General features: G+C 38.2%; 2 protein-coding genes and 1 long non-coding RNA gene across 12 annotated transcripts in view; 2 read left to right on the forward strand and 1 right to left on the reverse strand.

Annotated features, from left to right (window-relative positions):
• Nucleotides 1-24,791, forward strand: part of LOC125780488 (NACHT, LRR and PYD domains-containing protein 12-like) — a 543,312-nt gene that overhangs the window by 487,116 nt on the left and 31,405 nt on the right. The window lies entirely within an intron of this gene.
• LOC125784807 (uncharacterized) overlaps nt 1-24,791 on the reverse strand; it is a 189,483-nt gene that overhangs the window by 99,870 nt on the left and 64,822 nt on the right. The gene's annotated exons all lie outside the window — the stretch shown is intronic.
• The window catches only part of LOC125784528 (NACHT, LRR and PYD domains-containing protein 12-like), a 207,534-nt gene that overhangs the window by 4,546 nt on the left and 178,197 nt on the right, over nt 1-24,791 (forward strand). The window lies entirely within an intron of this gene.

Below are 24,791 nucleotides of genomic sequence, written 5' to 3' on the forward strand. Positions count from 1 at the left end.
AGACTAATAAAAAAAAAAGTTAATTTATGATCTATAATTCTCCCAGTGTTTTCCAATCCACCTTAACTTCTGCTTTTACTACTGCTGATAGAGGATGTTGTTAGTAGTGTGATTCTGAATTCTGGGTTGAACAGAAAGCTTTTCCAATATTTTGAGTAGAAAATCCAACCTGTAGGGTAATTATAGTTAAAAATCTAGAGAACACAGCACAAGAACACGAAGGAAGTATTTGTCAGATACAGAACTGTTGTTTTAGAAAAAAAATCACAAAGTGAAGAACTAAAACAGGTCTAGATCAGGCCTAAATCGGGGCAGATACAGAACAATGTCGGTATGTAAACATGTCGAAAAAAACTCAAATATAAACATATAGTGATATGTTTTTATTAAAATCATTGAGTTTGTCAGCATGTGTGATTTTGGGCTTGGCAATATATTGTAAATATCATTATATTCAAAACGATTTTATACCAGATATTAAAAATGACAGTATTGTAATATTGTAGCTGCTAGTGGTGGCCGATATTGCCCTAAAATATCACATTATTTCATGGTATTTTTGCGATACAATATCCTTGGCGTTTTGACAAAACACTGAATTTTTAAAAAAATATTTCAAGAATACTCTACTGCAACAAAATGAAAATGTAATGTCATTATTGCATATGAAATGATATGGCACACCCCTAACTGACATAAAAAAAAAATACAAGAATTTTATAAGATTAAGTCAATGATCCAGAATGTCATGATACTAATAATAATGCACTCCAAATATCTCCATATATCCAGGATTAGAGTAAGATAAATGATGCTGGATAGATATAATCTGTCTCTGTCAGTCATCGAAACATCTTCTGATGCACCGACTTGGACACATCATCAGTGTTGTATCATGGAGTCACTGGGCGTTTCGGGTCTCACAACATACACCCTCATCCGGGCGACCCGACCGAGGCTGATCAGACCCTGGCCTGTGTCCAAGTGGCATTCTGCTGACCCCCCCCCCCCCTCACCCCTCTTCTGCCAGAGCCACCTAGATGCTTTCTCTGCAGCCTCTGCGTTGCTATTGATGGCTCTTCTCCGGTTGGCCCCTGTTATGTTTAGTGTGCCGTAAGCCTTATTCAGGGAATAGCTGACAAACCCCGACTGCCCACTTCCACTGGCATACATCTAGTCCTCCATCTGTTCCTCCGACAATCCTCCACCAGCTCTTGATATTTTTCCCTCTTTCTCTCCTGTGCCTCCTCCATCCTATCCTCCCAAGGTAACGTCAGTTCCAACAGGACCAAGTGTTTTGTGGCTTCGGAGACCAAGATGATATCTGGTCTTAGTTTGGACTGGGTGATGTGTGGTGGCATTTTCAGCTGCCTCTCCAGGTCAACTGACATTACCCAGTCTCGAGCCGTGGATCTCCAGCTTCTGTCCTTCTTTGAGAAACTGAATAGTAGATATATAATTTTTTATTGTTTTTGCTAAAAACAGTAAAAAAGTAGTACCCTGTGATAATTAGGTGATAATTGTGTGATAATTAGGATTGGGTGACATGGCACGATATTTCAGGGTATAATATTGTTCATGATATTCAAAAATGTTGGCGATATTATCAGTTACGATTGGTGTAAAAGTAGATCATAATTAAAATGAGCAGCATGACAATTTTATTTCGCCGCCTCAAACAACATTATCCGGTGTGGTTTAATGTGTCAGTGGAACGCCAAGACGAGTATAACTGTGCAATATTGAAAATACATGTACAGTGAGATATGTAGAATTAAGTAAGTAAAAAATAAAGGAAAAGTACAACAATTTTAATAAGAAAATCTAAATAAATAATGAAATTATTTTTGTTCTTCTGGTAAAAGTATAAAAGTACATGCTCCAAAATAAACTTATAGTAAAAAAGGAAATATATTTATTAAAACGGTAAAAACGCCATTTTTGTGAAAGGTGTGGTCATATGTAGTAGCGCTGTTTTACCAGCAGGGGGTGCAAACGGACCTTGAAGCAATGTGATTATTTAAAGAAATATTATTTATTTATTTCTAATGCTTTATATAATCTCAAAATGCATGTCTTAAGTGTCAGTAAAACTCTTACAACAGTTGCATTATTTTAATTTTTCAATGTTACTTAAACCTGATCATATGTTAATGGTTGTTAATCTGTTCACAGAGATCTGCATGTTCACTGAAGCGCCTCCATGATGGAGCCTCATAATTCCACTGATGGAGGAGGATCCTCTGATCCAACGTGAGTAACTTTGCATCTGGATTTAGTAAGGGTAGAAAAGTGTAATATTAGTTCAAAGCCTGAATACTGAATACTAGTGCTGTGTGATATGACGATATATATCGTGGGGGTGATAGAAAAGTGTTACCTTCTATTGTCCGTATCGTTTCTACAGTAACTTCATCAATTATTCATGCAAATTAGGGTTGGGCAGTATTGAAGTTTTTTATACCGTCATACATCGTCAGATTATTTGGAGGTATTACCCATATAATAATTTTAATAAAAATTTAATTATTTCACTAGAACCCTCACGCGTCCGCAGCTCCTTCTGTTTAGGTGTTGCGTCTCATAGCGCTGATAAAGCTTTATATTCTGTTTGTTAAGCTACTGCTTTGAGATTAGTACAACTTTAGTGGCTCCTGAATTCTTGTTTTAGGTAATTTCTTTTTTTTTTTTTTTTGTTATTTCTTTGTTTGGTTTCGTCGCCCAGACGCAGTTTATTTACTTTGGGATATTTGCATTTTTTTTTTATTACTTTTATTATTTGTGTACCTGTGTGTTCACTATTTCGTTTTGTTCTTTTAGAATTTGTTAGATTATATTTCTTTTATCATTTTGCGCTTATTTTAGTTGGTTATTTTCCTATTTTATATCTATTTTTCTGTTTTTATTAAATGTTGTTATTAGCTTATTAGCTTCTAGCTTGTTGCTGACTTCTTTGTTATTTAGCATACAGAACGTCTCACTGGTCTTTTCAATGAATGTTGATTTATTCATTTATTAGCTGTATCAAACTATTTTAAGCCAGGCAGACACTGTGTGATTTTTTTTATCGGGTGCAGAGAGCTCATACGCATGTTTGAATGGTTTGTTTGAAAACAAACAAAATAACGAAAACTGAAAGTGAAAGTTCTCCTTAACTGAAACTAATAAAAACGGTAATTAAAAGAAAAAACTAAAACAAACTTAAATTACAGATTGAATACCCTAATTTTCGTGTTTGTTAATTTATTTATAAGCGCTGTTTCCACTACAGCAGTTTAACAGCGGGTGGTGTTGTGCCGTTTCTGCTCGCAAAGGGGAGCCGGTGTTCTGCGGGGGTCAGAATTCGGCAGCGTGCAGCAACTTGTGGTCCGCGGAATAACTTTTTTTTTACAGCGCTGGAGCTAACCGCGAGATAACGACAGAAAACCCTGAGGAAACTGCAGAATTCTATATGGGATTAGATTATGAGCGCGAGGGAGATAAAAAAAAAACCTGTTTTGTAGAGAAACAGGAGATGAGGAATAAACTCCTCTCAGCTATAAGTCCATTTGAGAAGCAGCTGTAACTTTACTTTCGAGTAACTCATACACCAGAACACCCCGTGCTGCAGGATAAACTGATAAATCTGATCATTTCTGTGAAAATTTGTGAAACCTGTAGAGTTTATTGAGTTTTTGCTGTATGATCTCTTCAGTGAGAATCAGTGAGCTCCAACTGCTTACCCCTCCCACTGATCTTTCATTGTGGATGCGCAGAATGTCTTAAATGTCCCGTTTTTCAAAGTACAGATATGGCACGTCACGTCACGTGGTTAATATCCCGTCACCATTTTACAATACCGTCACCATATTTAAATACCGTGGTATACCGAAATACCGCCATAGCGCCCAACCCTAGTCAAGTATTTCTTCGGGGTATAAATGGAAACCAGTAAAGCGCAGGTGCTTCACTAAACTGAAGTCTTACAAATGTCTCGCTTCCCTACTGTAATGTCTACAGCACCTAAAAGATAAATCCATTACATCAGCTAATGTAGCACTTAAATACCACACAATAACCTTAGTCATAATTAATACATTATACAGCAAAATCCACAGTTAATCCTGAAAAAACACACAGAATGCCACTGGCTGCTATATTTTATCAGCTTTCTCGCCATAGAATTTTACTTCATATTCTATAGGATCTCTCCCACAGGAATCATTTGTTATTTCATTCTAAATAAATAGAAAATAACAATGTAACTGAAAATAGATAAAGCTTTTGTCCCGTCTCATCCATGTATATTGACACTGTGACTACAATATTAAATGTTAAGGGAAGATGTAGGAATACATTTATATAGCTTGGCTAATGCCTATTAAAAAGCTTGGCTATACATTTTCAAAGTACTAAAAAGATCTAATAAAAAGATTGAAACTAAGTCTTACCTTAGGAAATTGTAATACACCAGTTTACTGTAAAATTACTCATCTGAGTAACTAATTCCGTAGTATAACTGTAGTATAACTGTAGCGTATAAAGCTTTTAGTTTCTTGTTCACATTTCCCTTTCACCTTAACAGTTTCCCTGTATTAAAACAACATTTCTCTATGTTAAAAAAACTCTTCCCTTTTTAGACTGTAGTAGATGATAAAGTGAGTTTTACACATTTCTGCTTAGGGTTGTGCAGAAATCACAAACAGTCCATATAAAACAGAATGTGAATTCCCATTTGAAATGTTCTATTCCACCTTAAAAGCACCAAAAATAGTATCTGAGGCCTGAAGCCTGTGTGCCGCGACAGCAGCATTTAAGGCGGAATGGTAAATTAGCAGCATTTAAGGTGGGATGGCAAATTCATGTAAGTTATTTATGTCAGAAAAAGTGTGTTTAAAGCTCACCTTCCGCGAAAATCCGATTTTTCTTGTTTTTTGTGGAATACAGTAGGTCTCTCCGAGTTGAATGTGTACACCTGCACATTAAACTGTTTTGCAGCCCCCATTGTCTGCAGGAGCTAAGCAAAGAAATCCCCCCTCCCCCCTCCGAAAAACGGGTGAATTTTGAATTATCTTTCTGCCTACGTAGGCAGAAACTCACAGACCAGCCCACCTTGGCTCGAGAAACTCCCAGAGGCGGAGCTGAAGCGACGCAACATCACCGCTCATCAGTTAGGAGGTGGGAGGCAGTGAGCGGCAGAGCGGTGGAGGGGCGTCGCAGTGCTCCTAGCCAATCAGAGGAGAGATATTTGCATGCTGTTTGCATGTATAAATATTCATGAGCAAAGCTGGAATCCGGTCATTTTGGACACACGCCTAAAACAGTCCATTAAAAAAGAGCTATACAGAGACACCTGAGCACTTTTTTTTACAAAAACGGCTCACATGTCATTCATTCATACTAGAGACCACAACTAGACATTTTAAAATGAAAGAAAAAACGACGGAAGGTGAGCTTTAAACACGTTACATAAAAAATATGTAACGCCTTTTTCCGAATTACTTTTAACCATTGGCTGATGCAGAAAATGACAGTCAGGTACTTCACATTTTTATTTGGCCAATGCAGAAAATGATTGATAGCTGATTTTTGTTGTACGATTGGCTGATGCATGAAATGATTGCCAGTATTCCCGCCCATTCTTTACGCCTATTGGTTCCCTGGGCTGCACTAATACACGTAAAAACGGACTGAGTCTCCGCCCATTTACAGTCTATTGGCTCTGAGACACAGAGGGGGCGTTACAGAGACTCCTAAGCGGAGAGAAAGAGAGAAAACGAAAGTAAGCTGGTCCTCCATTACAGAACAATAAGAAAGATAGACGCAGTGAAGGAGAAACCGAACTAAATTCGACCAAAACGATTCTACAGCGGTTTATTCTCATTGGGTAAGTTCAGAAATGTGAAAAATATAGAATATTGACCTGTAAATTAAGCTAATTTAATTTTAAGTTTATTAACCTCAGATGTCAGATTTCCGAACAAGGCCAAACCTGACACCCGAGTGGACAACGTTAAATATTCATATACTTGTTCAGTATTTCATACAATTTCCAAAAAACACCAGTTATCTAAGGACATCTGAGTTCATTACAGCTGCTTTGAGTATCATTTATCAGTGTTTTATGGCGAATCCGATCAAAATATGTAAACAATTTTACTTTTCAGATTAGCCTTGTTAGCATTGACCCAGATTAGCATTGTTAGCATTGCCTCTGGTGGGCATATGTTAGTTACACAAGATGGAAACTTGTCCACAGGTAGAATTTGGACAGTACTGAAAACAAGTACTAACTGACAAGACACAAACAGACAGTAGATCTAATTACCTGTATAATATTTCTGCTTTTACCACTGCTGATAATGGGTGTTGGTAGTAGTTTAATTTTGGAGTCTGGGCTGAACAGAAAGCTCTCCCAACATTTCAAATAGAAAATCCAACTTGTGGTGGCATTTCAGTTCAAATTTCCTAAAGAACACAGCAAAAGAACATGGATGGATTGTCTGAGAGATACAGACGTGTTATTTTAGCTTTACTTAGAGAGAGGTGGAACAAAGTGAAGGCCTAAAACAGGTCTAGATTCAGAACAATGTCATTGTTTAAACATGTCGAAATTTACATAACAATAATGAGGTCACCTTAACCTAAAATATGAACATATATTGATTTTTGTATTAAATCATTGAGTTTGTCAGCATGTGTAATTTTGGGCTGGGCAATATATTGTAAATATCATTATATTCAAAAGTATTCTATACCATATATTAAAAAATACAGTATTGTAATATTGTAGCTGCTACAAAAGCTGTCATCGGTAACGATTGCATAAAAAGGGTAGATCACAATTAAATGAGCAGCATGACAGTTTTAATTCACCAGCTCAAACAACATAATCCGGTACGGTTTAATGTGGCAGTGGAATGCCAAGAAAAGTGTAATTCCCTAATAATAATAAAAATATATGCACAGTGAGATATTTAGTATTTTAATATCTTTATTATAATTCAACATAATACATTATGGTTTTCATCATGTCATACATTTTTATCACCATTTGTTTAAAGCATATTAAGATATGACATGAACTCAGCCTTAATTTAAGGTGCTTACACACCTACCTTAGTTGGTCTTTGCTAGTCCAAAATAGTGTCTGTAAAAGGTTTATGCACTTACAGAGAAGTTGTAAGTAGATGTAGAAGTAAAAGAACAAAAATTCTACTTAAAAAATACAAAGTAAAAGATAAAATCATTTTGTTCCTCTTGTATAAGAATAAAAGTAGATGCTCCAAGATAAACTTAAAGTAAAAAAAGAAATATATTTATTTAAACGCTACTTCTGTAAAAGGTGTGATCATATGTCGTAGTGCTGTTTTACCAGCAGGGGACATTGGAGCAGTTTTACCAGCGGCAATGGACATTTGAGCAGTGTGCTTCTTTAAAGAAATATAATTTGTAATTTTCAATGCTTTATATAATTTAAAATACATATCTTAATTGCCAGTAAAAGTCTTACAACACTTTTGCATTATTTTCATTTGTTAATAATGTTATTTAAACCTAATCATATGTTAATGGTTGTTTATCTGTCCACAGGGATCTGTATGTTCACTAAAGCGCCTCCATGATGGAGCCTCATAACTGGGGTGAAGGAGGAGGACCCTCTGATCCAAAGTGAGCAACTTCAGTAGTGCATCAATAGTTAGTAGGAATGTATGGCCAAAAAAAAGTGTAATATTGGTTTAAAAGCTGAATAGCCTAATAGTCTAATGTACTTCAACATTCTGCTCTGTTTTTTGGTAGAGCATATTTTGAGTCAATGTATCTTATTGAAGGTGTTAAACTTAAATCCTGCTTATCTAATTATTTCTATGATTATCTCATCTCCACCCAAGGGCAGAGGCAATTTAAGCAAAAAAAAATCACATATCAGATATTTTGTAGTGGAGTAAATTTTGTTTCTTTTTGCTCATGATCACCACCCTTATGCTTTTTTAAGAAAGGAAATGTCTTAAAAATGGCTAGGCAGATTGTTTTATTAAACCACATTGCTTATAAATTAACTGTTTTCAGAGAGAAGAGAGCAGAGCCCAGTAATGTGTCTGTGAAGAACTATGGAGGAGGAAGCTCTGAATCACGGTACATCACTGCACACAGTAAAAATTGTTCAAATGTCTCACATGTTGTGGATCATGTTATAAAGTTTTTTTTAATTACTTTGTTTATTCTTATCAGGATGGAAACCCAGAGGTCTGTTTCTCCAGTGACCAGCTGTGTGTCTATGAAGAGTGAAGACTGGTTCTCTAACTTGGCTTCACTACAACAGGATGCCAGTTTTGGACAAATGTATAATTCAGGGTACGTAACTGTAGTAAATTAATATCTCTTCTTGAAGAAAAGAGACACTCGATTTATTTTAGTCTGCTTCTTGCTTTATCATTAATACACATTAGAGGGCTACTTTTCGATTCAGGAAGGTTAGCTGCAGTGCCGTGGTTTCTAAACTTCTTAATGATATTGTGTACAATACACAAAGCAACACTAAAATCTCTGTAGATGAACTTTTAGCTTTAATATTGTACATATCTTTACCACAGTTATTGTTCTCAGATACTCTGGCTGTTCTCTGCTCTTCCTTTTGTTCTAAATGCTCAGTGTAGTACACAGACAACAGGACCTAGTCAACGTTCTTACATTTAACTGTTCTTTTTCACATTTCTTTAGCCAATTTGACTCATCACAGATATAACAATTGCTTCATTGCTATAAAATTCTACAATGGTTAGTCCATTTCTGAATTGTTGAATAAAAGCAAATTATAATTTTTCTGCCTTTTGTAGTAATTCTAGTGCAAAAAAGTTATAAACGTAAATATCAAAACATTTATAGCTGTAGCAATGTATTTTCTGATGTTACAGGGAGGCCAATATATTTGTGTGGTATATGCATTTGTTTTACAAGGGGTGTTACAATACATCTGTTTTTAATACTTTTGTTTATTACAGCTCAGTGTTCACTAATTTCCTTAGAAAGATCTGGAAATAGTGTGCTTAATTTAAAATATTGTGTGAGTATCTGCTTATTTCCTTGTTCAGACTGCAGGAATCCAGAGGAGAACTTCCAGAACCCAGCTGTGTATCTATGAAGAGTGATGACTCTATGAGAACGCCTCTTAACTTCAGTAATGGAGCAGAACCTCCAGAACCCAGCTGTGTGTCTATGAAGAGTGATGACTCTATGAGAACGCCTCTTAACTTCAGTAATGGAGCAGAACCTCCAGAACCCAGCTGTGCGTCTATGAAGAGTGACGGCTCTATGAGAATGCCTTCTAAATACAGAAGTGTTGGAATATTGAAAAGGTAAGATTTGATCAAATCACCCTCACCATCAGACTCTGTACAGAACAAAAGTATTTTCCACTTCAATGTTTAATAACATAATGGAAGTGATGGACCAAAAAGGTAAGAAACAATAGGGTATTTTATAGGGTGCATGAGCTATTCCCACATTAATGCATCAACATTTAAGCAGGTAAAATGTGTGAAGTTGATTCCAGGTGTGGCATTTTCATTTAGAAAGGGAAAGAGCTCAAATGAGTTACTTACAGTCTTTTTGTGCTTTTCATCTTTTTTCTGGAGCACGACATTCATTTCTTCCAAAAAAGATCTAGAATAATGATTTGTCTGGCCCAGAGAAGATGACACCACTTCTGGACATGATTTACATAAATGTTTTGTTTTGCACAGTTAATGTTAAAGTACTATTGGTGATTGTAACTTTCTAAAGTAATCTTTTGTTTGTGTGGCTACTAATCAGCTACTGTTGTTAAACGACAATAGGATTAGAAATCTGGATTACGATTAGAGATCTTAGGCTTGTGCACTTGCCCTTTACACATTGATTTTCTCTTGATTCCTTGAATGGTTTAATGATATTTGGAATATATATTATAAATATTATGCGGTTTATATCAAAATTCTGATTATCTTTCCAGTCATCATTCTCTGTTTTAAATATTTCTTCTAATTGGGTTTGATATTTTATTATTGTGTGACTAATGCAAGAGCATTATTAAAGTTAGAAAAACGTACACAGACACATTCTTTACATGCACAATATTATGTCATGTTAAATTATGACTTCCCGCATATTTGCTTATGACACTTTGGTACTTTGTTTCACTTCACAGGGGAAAGGGTAATCTATTGCAGGATCAGTCAAGGTGTGGACTGTGTGAGCAGATTCTTACAGATCCAGTCTCGATCACCTGTGGTCATAATTTCTGCAGACTGTGCATCAACACATACTGGGATGAAACTGGTCTGACTGGAGATTTCACCTGTCCCTCCTGCAGAAAGAGATTTAAAACACATCCTGCTTTACATCCACACACATTGGAGTCTCTAAAAACGGACTCCTACCAACTAGAGGATGATGTTCTTCACAGTGTCATACAGAAACACAAAACCTGTATGAAGAACAGGTACGAGAGCTTATTTGAGGGAATCAAAACACAAGAGAACAGAACCCTCCTGAACAGGATTTACACACAGCTCTACATCATAGAGGGAGAGAGTGAAGGGGTTAATGAAGAACATGAGATTATAAAGATGGAGAAGACTTCAAACAAATACTTACAGGAAACCCCAATCAACTGCTTAGACATATTTAGACCTGTAGAAGATCCTGAAGAAGAAATGGAAGGAATGAACGAAACAGCTGTGATGGTTAATGACATCAGAGAAAATGAAAGGAAAGAAGATAAAGAACCAAAAGAACTTAGAACTGTACTGACTAAAGGCATCGCTGGCATTGGAAAAACAGTCTCTGTACAGAAGTTCATTCTGGACTGGGCAGAGGGAACAGCCAATCAGGAGGTAGATTTCATGTTTGTGCTTCCATTCCGAGAGCTGAACCTGATTAAAGATGAGCAGTACAGTCTTAACACACTTCTCTGCACTTTTCATCCTGAGCTCAGAGACATGGACTCTAGGATTTGTGATGAGAACAAAGTTGTGTTCATCTTTGATGGTCTGGATGAAAGCAGAATTCCACTGAATTTTTCACAGTGTGAGAAAGTGTCTGACATCACCGCCACATCATCAGTGGGTGTATTAATGACAAACCTTCTTAAAGGAGAGTTGCTGCCCTCTGCTCACATCTGGATAACCTCCCGACCAGCAGCAGCCAATCAGATTCTTCCTCAGTACATCAACCGTGTGACAGAAATTCAGGGGTTTAATGACCCACAGAAGGAGGAGTACTTCAGGAAGAGAATCAGTGACCAAGACCAAGCCCAGAAAATCATCTCCCACATTAAGACAGCGAGGAGTCTCCACATCATGTGCCACATTCCCGTCTTCTGCTGGATCTCAGCCACTGTGCTTCAGCGAATCATGAAACAGAGTAATACAGAAATCCCTAAAACTCTGACTGAGATGTACTCCCACTTTCTGATCACTCAGATCAACATGAAGAATGAGAAGTATGCAGAGAACTTAAAGTTGGATCCAGTGGAACTGCTGGAATCTAACAGAACCATGCTTCTAAAACTGGCAGAACTGGCTTTTAAACAGCTGATGAAGGGGAACATGATGTTCTATGAAGAGGACCTGAGAGAGTGCGGTATCATTGATCTTATAGAGGCCTCAGTGTACTCTGGGTTCTGCACTGAGATCTTTAGGGAGGAATGTGTGCTTTATCAAAAGAAAGTCTGCAGCTTTGTACATTTGAGCTTTCACGAGTTCCTGGCTGCTTTCTATGTGTTTCACTGCTACCTGAGCAAGAACATGAAGGACCTGGGGGGTTTTAAACCACAGGACAGAGAATGGGATGAAAATGACCCACTGCATGAGCTCTTAAAGGGAGCAGTAAGCAAAGCCTTAGAGAGTCAGAATGGACATCTGGATCTTTTCCTCCGTTTCCTGTTGGGCATCTCTCTGGATTCCAGTCAGAAGATCCTACAGGGCCTCCTGATCCACACAGAGAGCACCTCAGAGAGCATCAAGGAAACGGTGAAGTACATCAAACAATTGATCTCAGAACAAGATCTTGCTTCTGACAGATCTATAAACCTGTTGCTCTGTCTGACTGAAATGAATGACCAGGATTTACCCAGAGAGATTCAGAAATACATAGATTCAGATGAAAGCTCACAAAAGGATCTATCTGCTCTAGAGTGTTTAGCTCTGTCCTACATGCTGCAGACCTCAAAGGAAGTGCTGGAAGAGCTGGACCTGAGGAAATACAGCACATCAAGAATTGCTTATATGAAACTGTTTCCAGCTGTGAACAACTGCAGAAAGGCTATGTAAGTATGTAAATTTATGCAATGGATGTTCATATTTTAGCAGTAATAATTGAAAATGTCAGAAGGGGTGCTCTGTAGAGTGCTGTAGCTACAACTAGACTTTAGAAAATCTATGACTGTTGCTGAGAGAGGTGTTTCAGTGTTTTGCTAGCCCCGTTACACTGTTCATCAGTGATCAGCCCACTGTAAGACCTAGGTTGTGCAAGACTCGCATATCTTGGTAGTTTATACTGCAGGTGTTATGCTAGAGGCTGTGGGCTTCATAAAGCTCAGTGGTAACAAAAACATTCGGCATTTATCTAGTATTTAGTTGTGGGATCAACATGGCATTTTAGTAAAAGGCATGCAGACTGCACACAGTAATGAAAGAATGTGTCACTTTCAGGAGCTCAATGAACACCAGTATAGTACCGTGATAGGATGCAGCCCCTGTGCACCAGTCATGACTAAATATTCCACAGCCAACTGTTAGTGATAGTATAACACAGTGTAAAATAACAAAGTAGGGTCAACAGATGCTGAGGAGCATAGTGCACAGAGGAACCAACTTTCTGCAGAGTCCATCACTACACACCTCCAAACTTCATGTAGCTTCAGATTAGATCAAGAACAGTGCATAGAAAGCAAATGAGTTACTATGCTCGAACAGCTCCTTTTAAGTCTTACATCACCAATCACAGGACGGTTGAGAAGACATTTTTGGAAATATCCTGTAGGCAGCTACAAAATTACCATAAGGCAACTGAGCTTGCAATAACCGAAGTGACACAGTAAATGGAATCGTTTATTTTCCACAAGGGGCATCGACACTGTTGTGACCATAAGCGATGCGAAGTAGGCAATTCAGTGAAGCAAAGCAAGTTAAGCTCTGCTTAACTTCATGCAAATGAACAGTGACAGGCAGTGGTGACAACCAATAAATAACCATTTACCCGTTTACTGGCAGTAAATGATGGAAAGTGTTAGGATTATAAACAAATTTACCCAATAAATTAAGCCTACATTGACTTGGTTTGTTTTTACTGGTTTGCTCCAGGGGATTTTGAATGTAGTGGACTAAAGTTCTGCCCTTCGATTCTATTTTTTACTGCAGCCCATTTCTGTATGTTGGTGAAATGGTGGAATAAACGGAGCTCCACAGCTGCCAAATTCACTGGGCTGCCCACTCACACTGCCTGAATGCATTAATGAAACGTTTGCACTTCTGCACGCAGATTTCAGCCAATGCTGAGTTTCTATAAAATGACAATAATCAACTTGCTAAGAACAAGGCATTGTACTGTTCTGAATTCATGGGCCTTCTTTGAGCCCTGATCTGAATCCTACTGAACATCTTTAGAAGAAGCTAAAACATACAGTCTGGAGATGGCTCCCTTCAAACCAGAAATAGCGGGAACGGTTTGGGAGACGTCCAATATATGTGTGGCCATTGCAGAAACCTTACTGAGAGATACAGAAATCACTTGCTTGTCCCAATAGGTTGTGCAACAAAATATTAGGTTCACATAATTAAGATGATGCTGTTGAATCACAAATCAAAAGCAATGTCTGGTTGTTATAAATTAATTTTTATTAAACCTTCATTTATTATAATTTTTGGCAGTTTTATGTTATTTTTGTGACCATTGTGTTTTTTTATGACGGGCAACAAAAATTACTCTCATAATCTCATAATCATGTTCATGTGTTTCTCATGATCTGCTGAAGAACACAAACAATAAGAAAAAATGACCCTTTTCAATAAATGGACATTGTTTAAACAACTCTGTACTCTGTTTACTCTTCTTTGTGCAGACTATCTGGCAGTGGTCTCAACTTGAAACACTGTGAAACTATCTGCTGTGCTCTGAAATCAGAAAGCTCCACCCTGAAAGAGCTGGACCTCAGTAGCAATGCCCTGCTGGATTCAGGAGTGGAGCTGCTCTCTGCTGGACTTAAAAGCTCACACTGTAAATTGGAGACACTCAGGTCAGTACCTCCCTTTACATATTACTGAAACCTAAATATTTCACTTGTAGTGAATGGTATACTGGTTCAAATTCTTCCTATATGGTATGTTTTTTTTAATTACCCCAATACCTGATACTATCATGCAACAAAAACACAGGACTAAATTTAATTTGTTGGTTTCTGTTAAGGGTTCTTCCTCATGACCATAAAGTAACAATAAGTACTAAATAACAGGAATTGTGTTAAAAGGCTACCAACTACATTTGCATACTAGATGACAGTGATCTCACCAGGACACTGTTCTTAAACATACTCCACTAAAAGCCAACTTTTTGTCCCCTTTTTTACCCTCACTCTGCAGGCTAGCTATGTGTAATCTTGGGGTTAAGGCATGTGAAAATCTGGAATCAGTTGTAAACCGGGAAAGTTCCTGCCTGAAAGAGCTGGACCTCAGTAACAATGACCTGCAGGATTCAGGAGTGGAGCTGCTCTCTGCTGGACTGAAGAGTTCACACTGTAAACTGGAGACACTCAGGTTAGTACCTTTCTCAATCCATTACTAAATGATAAATATGGTTGAACCAGTTTAATGTCACACTTTTATAAAGAAGTACTACCTATGTTGGACTTTGTTGGATTATTGAATTAATTTTATTTAATTTCCCACTCTATACAAACTCTTATACTCAGACAAAAAAACAGACAAGAACAACACTATGACCAGCTCCTTTCTACGTGCATTGTGATCTTTTTAAATCTCTACTGAGCAAATAGCAGCATTTTGTAGGTGTATAATAACTTTGGTATCTGTTCTAGGGCTGGGCGGTATGACGGTATTTTGGTATACCACGGTATTTAAATATGGTGAAGGTATTGTAAAATGGTGACGATATATTAATCACGTGACGTGACTTGCCAGATCTGTACTTTAAAAAACGGGACATTTAAGACATTTTGGCATCCACATTGAAAGAGCAGTGGCAGGGCTAAGCAGTTGGAGCTCACTGATTGGTTATGGGATGGGGATTCTCACTGAGGAGATCATACAGCAAAAACTCAATAAACTCTACAGGTTTCACAAATTTTCACAGAAATTATCAGATTTATCAATTTATCCTGATGCGTGGGATGTTCTGGTGAGTTACTTACAGGTAAAGTTACAGCTGCTTCTCAAATGGACTTACAGCTGAGTGGAGTTTATTCCTCACCTCACCTGTTTCTCTACAAAACACATTATCTCCCTCGTGCTCATATTCTAATCCCATACAGAGTTCTGCAGTTTCCTTAGGGATTTCTGTCGTTATTTCGCGGTTAGCTCCAGCGCTGTAAAAATAAGTAATTACACGGACCACAAGGCACTCTGCGCGCTGCAGCTTGTTGCTGAAATCTGATTCCCGCAGAATCCGGCTCCCCTTCGCGAGCAGAGAGGACACAACACCGTACCTGTAGTGGAAACAGCGCTTATAAATAGCGCTTATAAATAGCGCTTATAAATAGCGCTTATAAATAAATTAACAAACACGAAAATGAGGGTATTCAATCTGTAATTTCAGTTCATTTTAGATTTTTCTTTTAATTACGGTTTCCTTAGTTGAGGAGATATTTCACTTTCAGTTTTCGTAATTTCATTCGTTTTCGTTAACAATAATACTTGGTTACTTAGCTATATGGTGATTATCATGCCATAGCTTTTATATAAAATAAAAATAGTATTAAAAAACAGATGACTACATCACAGACTATTTCCTGGAGCCAAGACTCGACCCGAGATTTCCCATCACTTTCCTCGGGCCAGGTCGTGTCCGGGCAGATAAATAAACGTCAAAGTATCCTGCTATTTAAAAGAATGGAAAATGAATAACAATAATAATATATTTGTCCATACTAGAGTCTGCCCGAACCCAAGCCTGAATGCAAGCCTGACTGACCCAATGGCCGAATTTGGGCCCGAGAGAATTCTCACCGCTTTCCTGGTGCACTGTCAGGTTCGGCTTTAGAAAATGGTCTGTGACGTGACGTAGAACTATGTTCAATGTAACAAATCACACTGTGATTTATGTGCTGATCCAAAAGTAACAGCTCATCTGCGCGTTTAAATCTCCACAGGTGGATTAACGGGTGCGCAGCTTGCGGGAATTTGGCACTTCTTCTACTGCCTACGGGCTGCATGACGTGCAGTCTCTCAGCTTTCCAGTCAGACTACAGTGTCAGCATATAAATCGCGTGTGTTTTCCTGCAGGACAAACCATTCAAACATGCGGATGAGCTTTCCGCACCCGATTAAAAAATCACACAGTGTCTGTCTGGCTTAAAATAGTTAGATACAGCTATTAAATGAATAAATCAACATTCATTGAAAAGACCAGTGACCAGTATAAGACCAGTTTAAGCTAATAAGCTTATAACAAAATTTAATAACATTTTTTATGAAAAATAGATATGAAATAGGAAAATCACCAACTAAACTAAGCTCAAATTACTTATAGAAATATAATCTAACAAATTCTTAAAGGTCAAAACTATATAGTGAACACACAGGTACAAAAATAAAGTAATATATAAAAAAAGGAAATATCTGAAAGTAAATAAACTGCATCTGGGTGACGATACCAAAAAAATAAATAAAAAAAAAAGAAATGAACAAAAACAACAATTTAAGAGCCACTAAAGTTGTACTAATCTCAAAGCAGTAGCTTAACAGACATAATATAAAGCTTTACCACCGCTATGAGATGCAGAAAAGAAGAAGCAGCGGCAGCGTGACGGTTCTAGTAAAATAATTAAAAATGTAAAAATGCACAACAGAGCGCTGTGTATCACATAAAATTGGTCCAAGATCCCACATTTCAAAGTTTCCTCACCAAAAATAAAAAAACATTTTTGGTTTTTCATGAGTCTGAGTCAAATCTAAAGCCTCTGCCTCTGAAGTCTGAAGCCTCTTGCCCCAACCCCACCCCCCCTGCCATATAATCTGATGAAGGTATGAACAACTTCATTATAGCCCAACCCTACACTGTTCTGTTTCTCTCTGTACTTTATCATCCTTCTTTAACTCTGTTCCTCAATGGTCAGGACCCCAGAGGACCACCACAGAGCAGTTATTCAGCTTTCATCAGTGGTCACTGGACCGTATAGACTGTAATAAAACAGTCGTAATATGTTTAGGTGGTGTATACTTCTAAAGCTTTTGATACATTTTATACTGAATGTGTAACCTAAAAGCACATTGTGCTTTTAGAATGTACAGTTTGATGTAGTATCAATTAATAAACATTAACAAAAATGTATAGTTGTTCAAACTGACTTTCTGCTGTCTGAATTCTAAATGCAATTTAATATAGTTTTCCTTTCTATCGACTCTCTGATTTCCCTCTTTCTCTGCAGATTATCTGGTTGTATGGTCACAGAGAAAGGCTGTTCTTCTTTGGCTGCAGCTCTAAATTCAAATCCCTCCCTCCTGAAGGAACTGGATCTGACCTATAACCACCCAGGAGAATCAGGACAACAGCTGTTCTCTGCTAGACTAGAATATCCAGGCTACACGGTCAGGTATGAACTACTGTTCTGTGATGTGTGTTTTTGTTTGTTAGTAAGCTATAATTATGGTAAAAGTAGTGAATTATATGTTATTGGTCTGGTGTGCAACAACCTGTTTAAACCAAAAAATAATAATTTAGCTATTTTTTAAGCTTAGCAAGCAGCTCCCTTTAATCTTGCATGTAGTTTTGATATTGAAAACAGTGTAAAAACATCCACCATATTTTTCAGTTAAGGAAAATGGGAAAATATGAGAATCTGCCAAATAGCAGTTTCTATATGTAAACATCTCGAATACCTCATTTGAAAATTGGATTAATTAAAAGAGTTATTATGTACCCTGTACTACTGAAAATGTTTGTACACATATCTGTGTGCAGGCACTTTCCTTGGTCACAACAATCTGAAGCTGTCATTAAATCATCTGATGAGCAGGCCTGTAAAAATCAAGCACATAAATGGGCATATTTTAAAAATTTAGTCGTTTTCAGTAGATTACAGGTTAAAGGGTCAAATAGCTTGAAACAGTAGCTTTTATGTACCCTGCATTCCAGCCACCTGCCATTGACCTGCAGAAATACAATGAACACGGCAAAAAAGACTGGATTAATGTAAATCCCGTCCACAGAGAACACTGATAAATCCCCCGAGCACAAGAAGAGATCAGTCAGGATGTAAATCCCACCCTGTTCTATGGCTGTGGCAAACTGCTGGTGTTGAGCCCAATGGGGATCAGCTTACAGTGGTGCTGCTTATTGTGTGCAATTTGAAAGCACCTTGATATGATACATAGGTTGCCAGGTCTGTATAGAACCATCAAGGGGGATAGTTGTAAGGTCTGAAGAGACTCATATGAGATCTTACAGGAGAGAAGTTGTTGCATTTATGGTAAAATCGTCTGCAATACTTGCATACTGTATTGTCTTTTACTGCATATATTAAATCATACATAATTCATAATCAGAGTAAAAACTGATTCACTTCCATTTCAAGATGATTGCTTAGAACATATTGAAATTTCCCTGTTTTTCTTTTTTTGAGTTTAAGTTAAATAAAATATTTTCAATCTTATATTTCAATTTTAAAATAAAAAAATAAATATTGTTCAACTCTTCATCTCTTTCTCGTGAACTCAATGACGAGTGTCTCGTCACACACCCCCGCTGTCTATACGAACAGCAAATATGAAGCATCACACAGATAAAACCATTATACACAGAGTAGGAAAAAAAGTTTTTTCTAATAGATATATACAGTGAATCAAAACAGTGAGTACACCCCTTACATTTCTGCAGGTATTTAAATTAGGGGTGTCAACTTTAAAACGTTAAAGCTCGCTGTTAATTTGGAATTTTTTGTTTTTTTTTAACACAAGTTAACTAAAGCACCAAGTTTGTAATCTGCCCCCGCCCAACCCACTGATCTATTTTCTGCATAAACGACTGAACGGCATGCTCATTCAGTGTCCGGCAGTAACACTCGGGTTCAGACTTCCAGCTCCGACCCGGTTAGAGATCTCTCTCTCTCTTACTCATACATGCGTGCGCACACTCCTCATCTCTGATATTTTTTAAATATTCAAATTAAGTTTGAATTCAGAAATCCTCACAACCAATTTTACAGTCCAATTTATCATGCATTTTCCAGCACCCTGCATTGATTTTTACCCCCCTTAAACATACAAGTATATACTATTATTTAAATTGACACCTCTAATATACATATATTTGCATTTTACATATCTTTCATTCATTCTTTTATGAACATTTAAATATCCACTATAATAATTTATGTCTAAGGAAAAACAAATGCGACTAATCACAGTTAATCTCAGAATTTTGTTGTGATTAATCAGATTAATTTTTTTAATCAGTTACCATTAATTTAAATATATATTTTATAATTTTTTTTATTTCTAATTTTTCCCATTTTCTCCCCAATTTTACACGGCCAATTACCCAACCCACTCATTAGGACTCCCCCTATCACTAGTAATGCCCCAACACACCAGGAGGGTTAAGACTAGCACATGCTTCCTCCGATACATGTGAAGTCAGCCACCGCTTCTTTTCGAGCTGATGCCGATGCAGCATTGCTGAGCAGCCAGCGCGCTTAGAGGAAAGCACAGCGGCTCGGCTCCGGTACATCAGCTCACAGACGCCCTGTGTTGCAGACATTACCCTGGGAGTGATGTGGGGAGAGAGCGCCATCTACCCACCCAGAGGGAGCAGGGCCAATTGTGCTCCCTCTGACGCCGGCAGCTTGATGGCAAAGCTGCATGAGCGGGGGTTCGAACCTGCGATCTCCTGCTCATAGTGGCAGCGCCTTAGACCGCTGGACCACTCGGCGCCCCCTTAAATATATATTTTCATGGGACAACGCTGGAAAAAATGACACGTTGACGCAATAAAAAGTAGTCTGAAAAGTAGAACCCAGTTTCCAGAGGGAGGGGATCATGCTCTGCTTCAGTATTTCACCGTGCATATTGGAGTTTATGTGTATAAATCAGCAGAAATGTGAGGGGTGTAAAATTAATTAATGTTTTTTATTTAGTGTATGTAGTGCAAAATGCAAGAATAATGATAGAGAGAATGCTTTAGCCATCTTTATCGTTTTCTACTAAGTCAAAGGTTTACCTAGACTAAGACTACATGCCTTTAAACAATTTGGGACAGCTGATAGCTAACACAGCTATCAAAGTGATGTCATTGTCTTTTTCTGCATTGTGAAATATCACATCTACTGGCAAATGAGGGACTCTACCGTGAGCTGTGCAATTATATGCAAATGTCAGAGTCTACAGCATTTGGGGACACTGTTGCTTGTCCCTCAGGTTTAAGGCTCTAATCATGTAGCCCAACGTGCGCATGAATTGCTCAACATTGCCATTACCCATGGAGTGATAGCTTGTAGTTCTTGCCTTTTTTACCCAAGATCCTCGGAAATTTGCATCTTGGTCCTGGATGCGCTCTGGGAATCCATACACACAGAGGATCTGTGCCATAGTTGGCAAGCTACTTGTCTGGCTGACTCGTCATTGCAGACAAGAATGAGACATTTTAGTTAAATGGTCTGTAACCCTCAAGATGTCCAAACTCTTTCCATGAAAGTCTTCTATGATAATAATTATAATAATAATAATACATTCTATTTATAGGCGCCTTTCACAACACTTTACAAAATGTAAAAAGTAAAGGAAACAAAACAAAGGACAAAAAAACACAGGAGAAAACAGATTGGAAAATTACAGATCATAGGCACCTGTTTGAACAGGTGAGTTTTGAGTCTAGATTTAAAAAGAGGAAGAGAATCGATGTTACCGATGTCGGGAGGGAGGGAGTTCCAGAGTTTGGGAGCAGAGTTGCTAAAAAGCTGTGCTGCCCATGGTACTCAGACGAGTAGAGGGCACAGAGAGATGAGTGGAAGAGGAGGATCTGAGCGAGCGGGAAGAGGATGCAATATTAGGAAGATTTGACAGATATGCTTGGGCAAGATTTTGGATGGCCTTGAATGTATAATAAACCATTTTTAAATTAATTCTATATTTAACAGGAAGCCAGTGAAGCTGTTGAAGGACAAGTGAGATGTGATGGCAAGGAGATTTAGAAATAATGTGAGCAGCTGCGTTTTTGACCAGCTAAAGTTTGTGGAGGCATTTATGAGGAAGGGCAAAAAGGAGAGAATTACAGTAATCGATACGGGAGGTTACAAAACTATGCACTAGAATAAAGGCAGTGTGTGGGGTAAGGGAGGGGGGTAAACGATTAATGTCATGGAGATGCAGACCGGGTTATATTACTAATGTAAGAGAGAAAGGATAGACCTTTGTAATTCAAAAGTCTATACAGACCAGTTCTAATGGTCGTGAAGTTCTCTGTTACATCAACCCAAAGAATCTCTGCCTTGTCAAGTAGAGTGTTCTGCTCTGTCATTGGTGACCAGCATCATCATGGACACCCTGCAGTACTATGTCTAGCAGTAAAACTGGAACAACATACTGATGGTGTTTCTTTCATGACAAATGGTCTTTGCAGATATAGTACAGCATCCCATCTAACATCTTTAACTTATCCCACAGTTTGTGGGTTTTCTGAGTCTTGAATGTCTCCTTTGTCCTCTCTAGAGAGCCAAGTTGGACCACAGCTTTTTCTAAAATCTTAGAAATAAATGGTAAGTTTGAAATAGGTCTATAGTTAGACAGTGCAGTAGGATCAAGATTTGGTTTCTTGATCAGAGGTTTAATTACAGCAGTTTTAAAGGCTTTGGGTACATGGCCTAGGGTGAGTGATGAGTTTACTATCATTAACAGAGGTTTAATTATATCTGGTAGTACCTGTTTTAGTAATTTTGTGGGGACTGCATCGAGTGTGCAGGTTGTGCTGTTTAAAGAGGAGATCATTTTCTCTAGTTCTTGTTGTGGAAGTGGGTTAAAGACTTCCAACCTAACTTCGGTAACAGGGTTTTGTTCTAGATCAGCCACACCAGATGACAGAGAGGATGTGCTGTTTATCTGTTTAATTTTATCCCGAATGTTTTCAATTTTATCAAAGAAGTCCATAAAAGCATTGCATCTCCTGAACATTCAGGCTGGCAGAGAACACACCAGTATATAGGGTTTGAGCTGACTGAGAATGTACTTGATTACATTGGTGCCCAGAATTATTTGGTCATTTTGCCCAGGGATGACTAGCATTGGAACAATTACTGCATGGACACGTCCATTTCTATTTCATAGATGTACTTTGGCTGAACCTGAGGTCCACCACAGCCTACAAGTGTGATAGATTTGCTTGTTTTCCAAGCTGTAGTATGATCTCTGAACTCTTGAGCTTTTCTTCTGCTTCCTTATTCATTGTACATGTCATGGACGAGCTATCTAATAGAGCTCTCAGGGAAATCTGGTCCTTTACTAAAATATCTGTGTAGAACAAGTTATCTCATACAGTGTAAGGGGTTAGAATGTTATGAGTCTTTACACATTCGACAGACTACACCACAAGCCTATGGAGACACATGAGCGGGACTGTGGAGGGTCTGACTAGCACGCTCTAGTACCTTTTCCAACATGCTGAGAACCCGCTCTAATGTATTTGAACTAGATGCAGCATTTTTATGGGAGTGTGATGTGTTACTGGAGACGCATTTACAGTGGTGTGCTTTTCATGAGCAGTTTCTTCAGATGTAACAGCTGCTGCAGCTGAGGTACCCTGGCCTGTACGAAGTCTAAACATACTAAGAGGGTTGAGTGACTGACTCATCTATAGCCTCCTGAACTTCTGCAAATTATCTTTTTCTCATAGGTTTACACTTGAAGACACTGTATAGGTCAAGGTTGTTGCAGTTCTCCATTCTACTCCTATTGCACTGTAGATAGTTGGAGGCCCACACTGTTGTGGCTTTTAACCTGACCCAGTAGTCGTGAGGGCTCTCCTTGTCTTTAGCATAGTGTAGCTTAGAAAACGCCAAAGTGACGTTTTAACACATCACATGCGTTAAAACTCACTACTAAACAAGAAGAGCCAGGTCATGGCACCAATTTTATGTAGCAGATGTAAACGTGTTCATACAAGGAAGAACCACACCATAATGGACAGTCAGACTTCTCCTTTATTTCTGGAAATTAGCATAAGACATGGAGAACAGTTAGCATACCACACAGCATGCAAGCAGGCACCCCCCTCCAGTTCAGCATTCACCATGTGATTGTGCAAATTAGCGTTTTATTATAATACTGCTTAAATTAATTTTAGGGACAGTTTTAGATTAAACACAATAAGGAATGGGTAGATAAATTAAACAAAATCAACCATAAAGATATTACAGTATACATTGAGGAAAATAAGTATTTAAACACCTGTGACTTAGAAATCATGGAGGGGTCTGACATTTTCATCTTAGGTGCATGTCCACTGTGAGAGTATTTGAACACCTGTGAACATCAATGTTAATATTTGGTAGAGTAGCCTTTGTTTACAATTACAAAGGTCAAATGTTTCTGGCAGTTTTTCACCAGGTTTGCACAAACTGTAGCTGCGATGTTAGCGCATTCCTGCACACAGATCTTCTCCAGATCAGCCAGGTTTCTGGGCTGTCACTGAGAAACACAGAGTTTGAGCTCCCTCAAAAGATTTTCTATAGGGTTTAGGTCTGGGGACGGGCTAGGCCACTCAAGAACCTTGATATGCTTCTTACGGAGCCAATCCTTGGTTATCCTGGCTGTGTGCTTTGGGTCATTGTCATGTTGGACCCAGGCATGACCCATCTTTAATGCTCTAACTCAGGGATCTTCAATGCTCTAACTGAGGGAAGGAGGTTGTTTTCTAAAATCTCGCAATACATGGCCACGCTCATCCTCTCCTTAATACAGTGCAGTCATCCTGTCTCATGTGCAGAAAAACACGCCCATAGCATGATGCTTCCACCCCCATGCTTTACAGTAGGGATAGTGTTTTTGGGATGGTACTCCAAACACGGCAAGTGGAATTAACACTAAAAAGTTCTATTTTTTACATTACATTACATTACATTACATTTCATTTGGCAGACGCTTTTGTCCATAGCGACTTACAATAATGAAGTACAAAAGTAATAGGAATTAAGATAATCCGTTTTTTTAGGGCTTAAAGGAGGTCGAAGGGAAATAAAGGGATAGAGAAGTGAAGTAGGGGAGGAAGGAAATGGGGTTAGAAGTAGTTAGTGTGTTAGAGGTGTTAGGAGAGTAAGTGCTCTTTGAAGAGCTCTGTCTTCAGGAGTCTCTTAAAGATAGCGAGAGATTCTCTTGATCTGGTAGTGGAAGGTAGTTTGTTCCACCATTGGGGAACTCTGTATGAGAACAGTCTGGATTGCTTTGTGTGAGTGTTTGGCAAAGCGAGGCGACGTTCATTGGAGGAGCGCAGCGGCCGGGAGGTAGCGTAAGCCTTCAGGAGCGAGTGCAGGTAGGAAGGAGCCTGTTCTGTCATCACCTTGTAGGCGATTGTAAGAGTTTTGAATTTGATGCGAGCATCAACTGGTAGCCAGT

This window comes from Astyanax mexicanus, chromosome 1, assembly GCF_023375975.1.
Source record: "Astyanax mexicanus isolate ESR-SI-001 chromosome 1, AstMex3_surface, whole genome shotgun sequence".
Lineage (NCBI taxonomy): Eukaryota > Metazoa > Chordata > Actinopteri > Characiformes > Acestrorhamphidae > Astyanax > Astyanax mexicanus.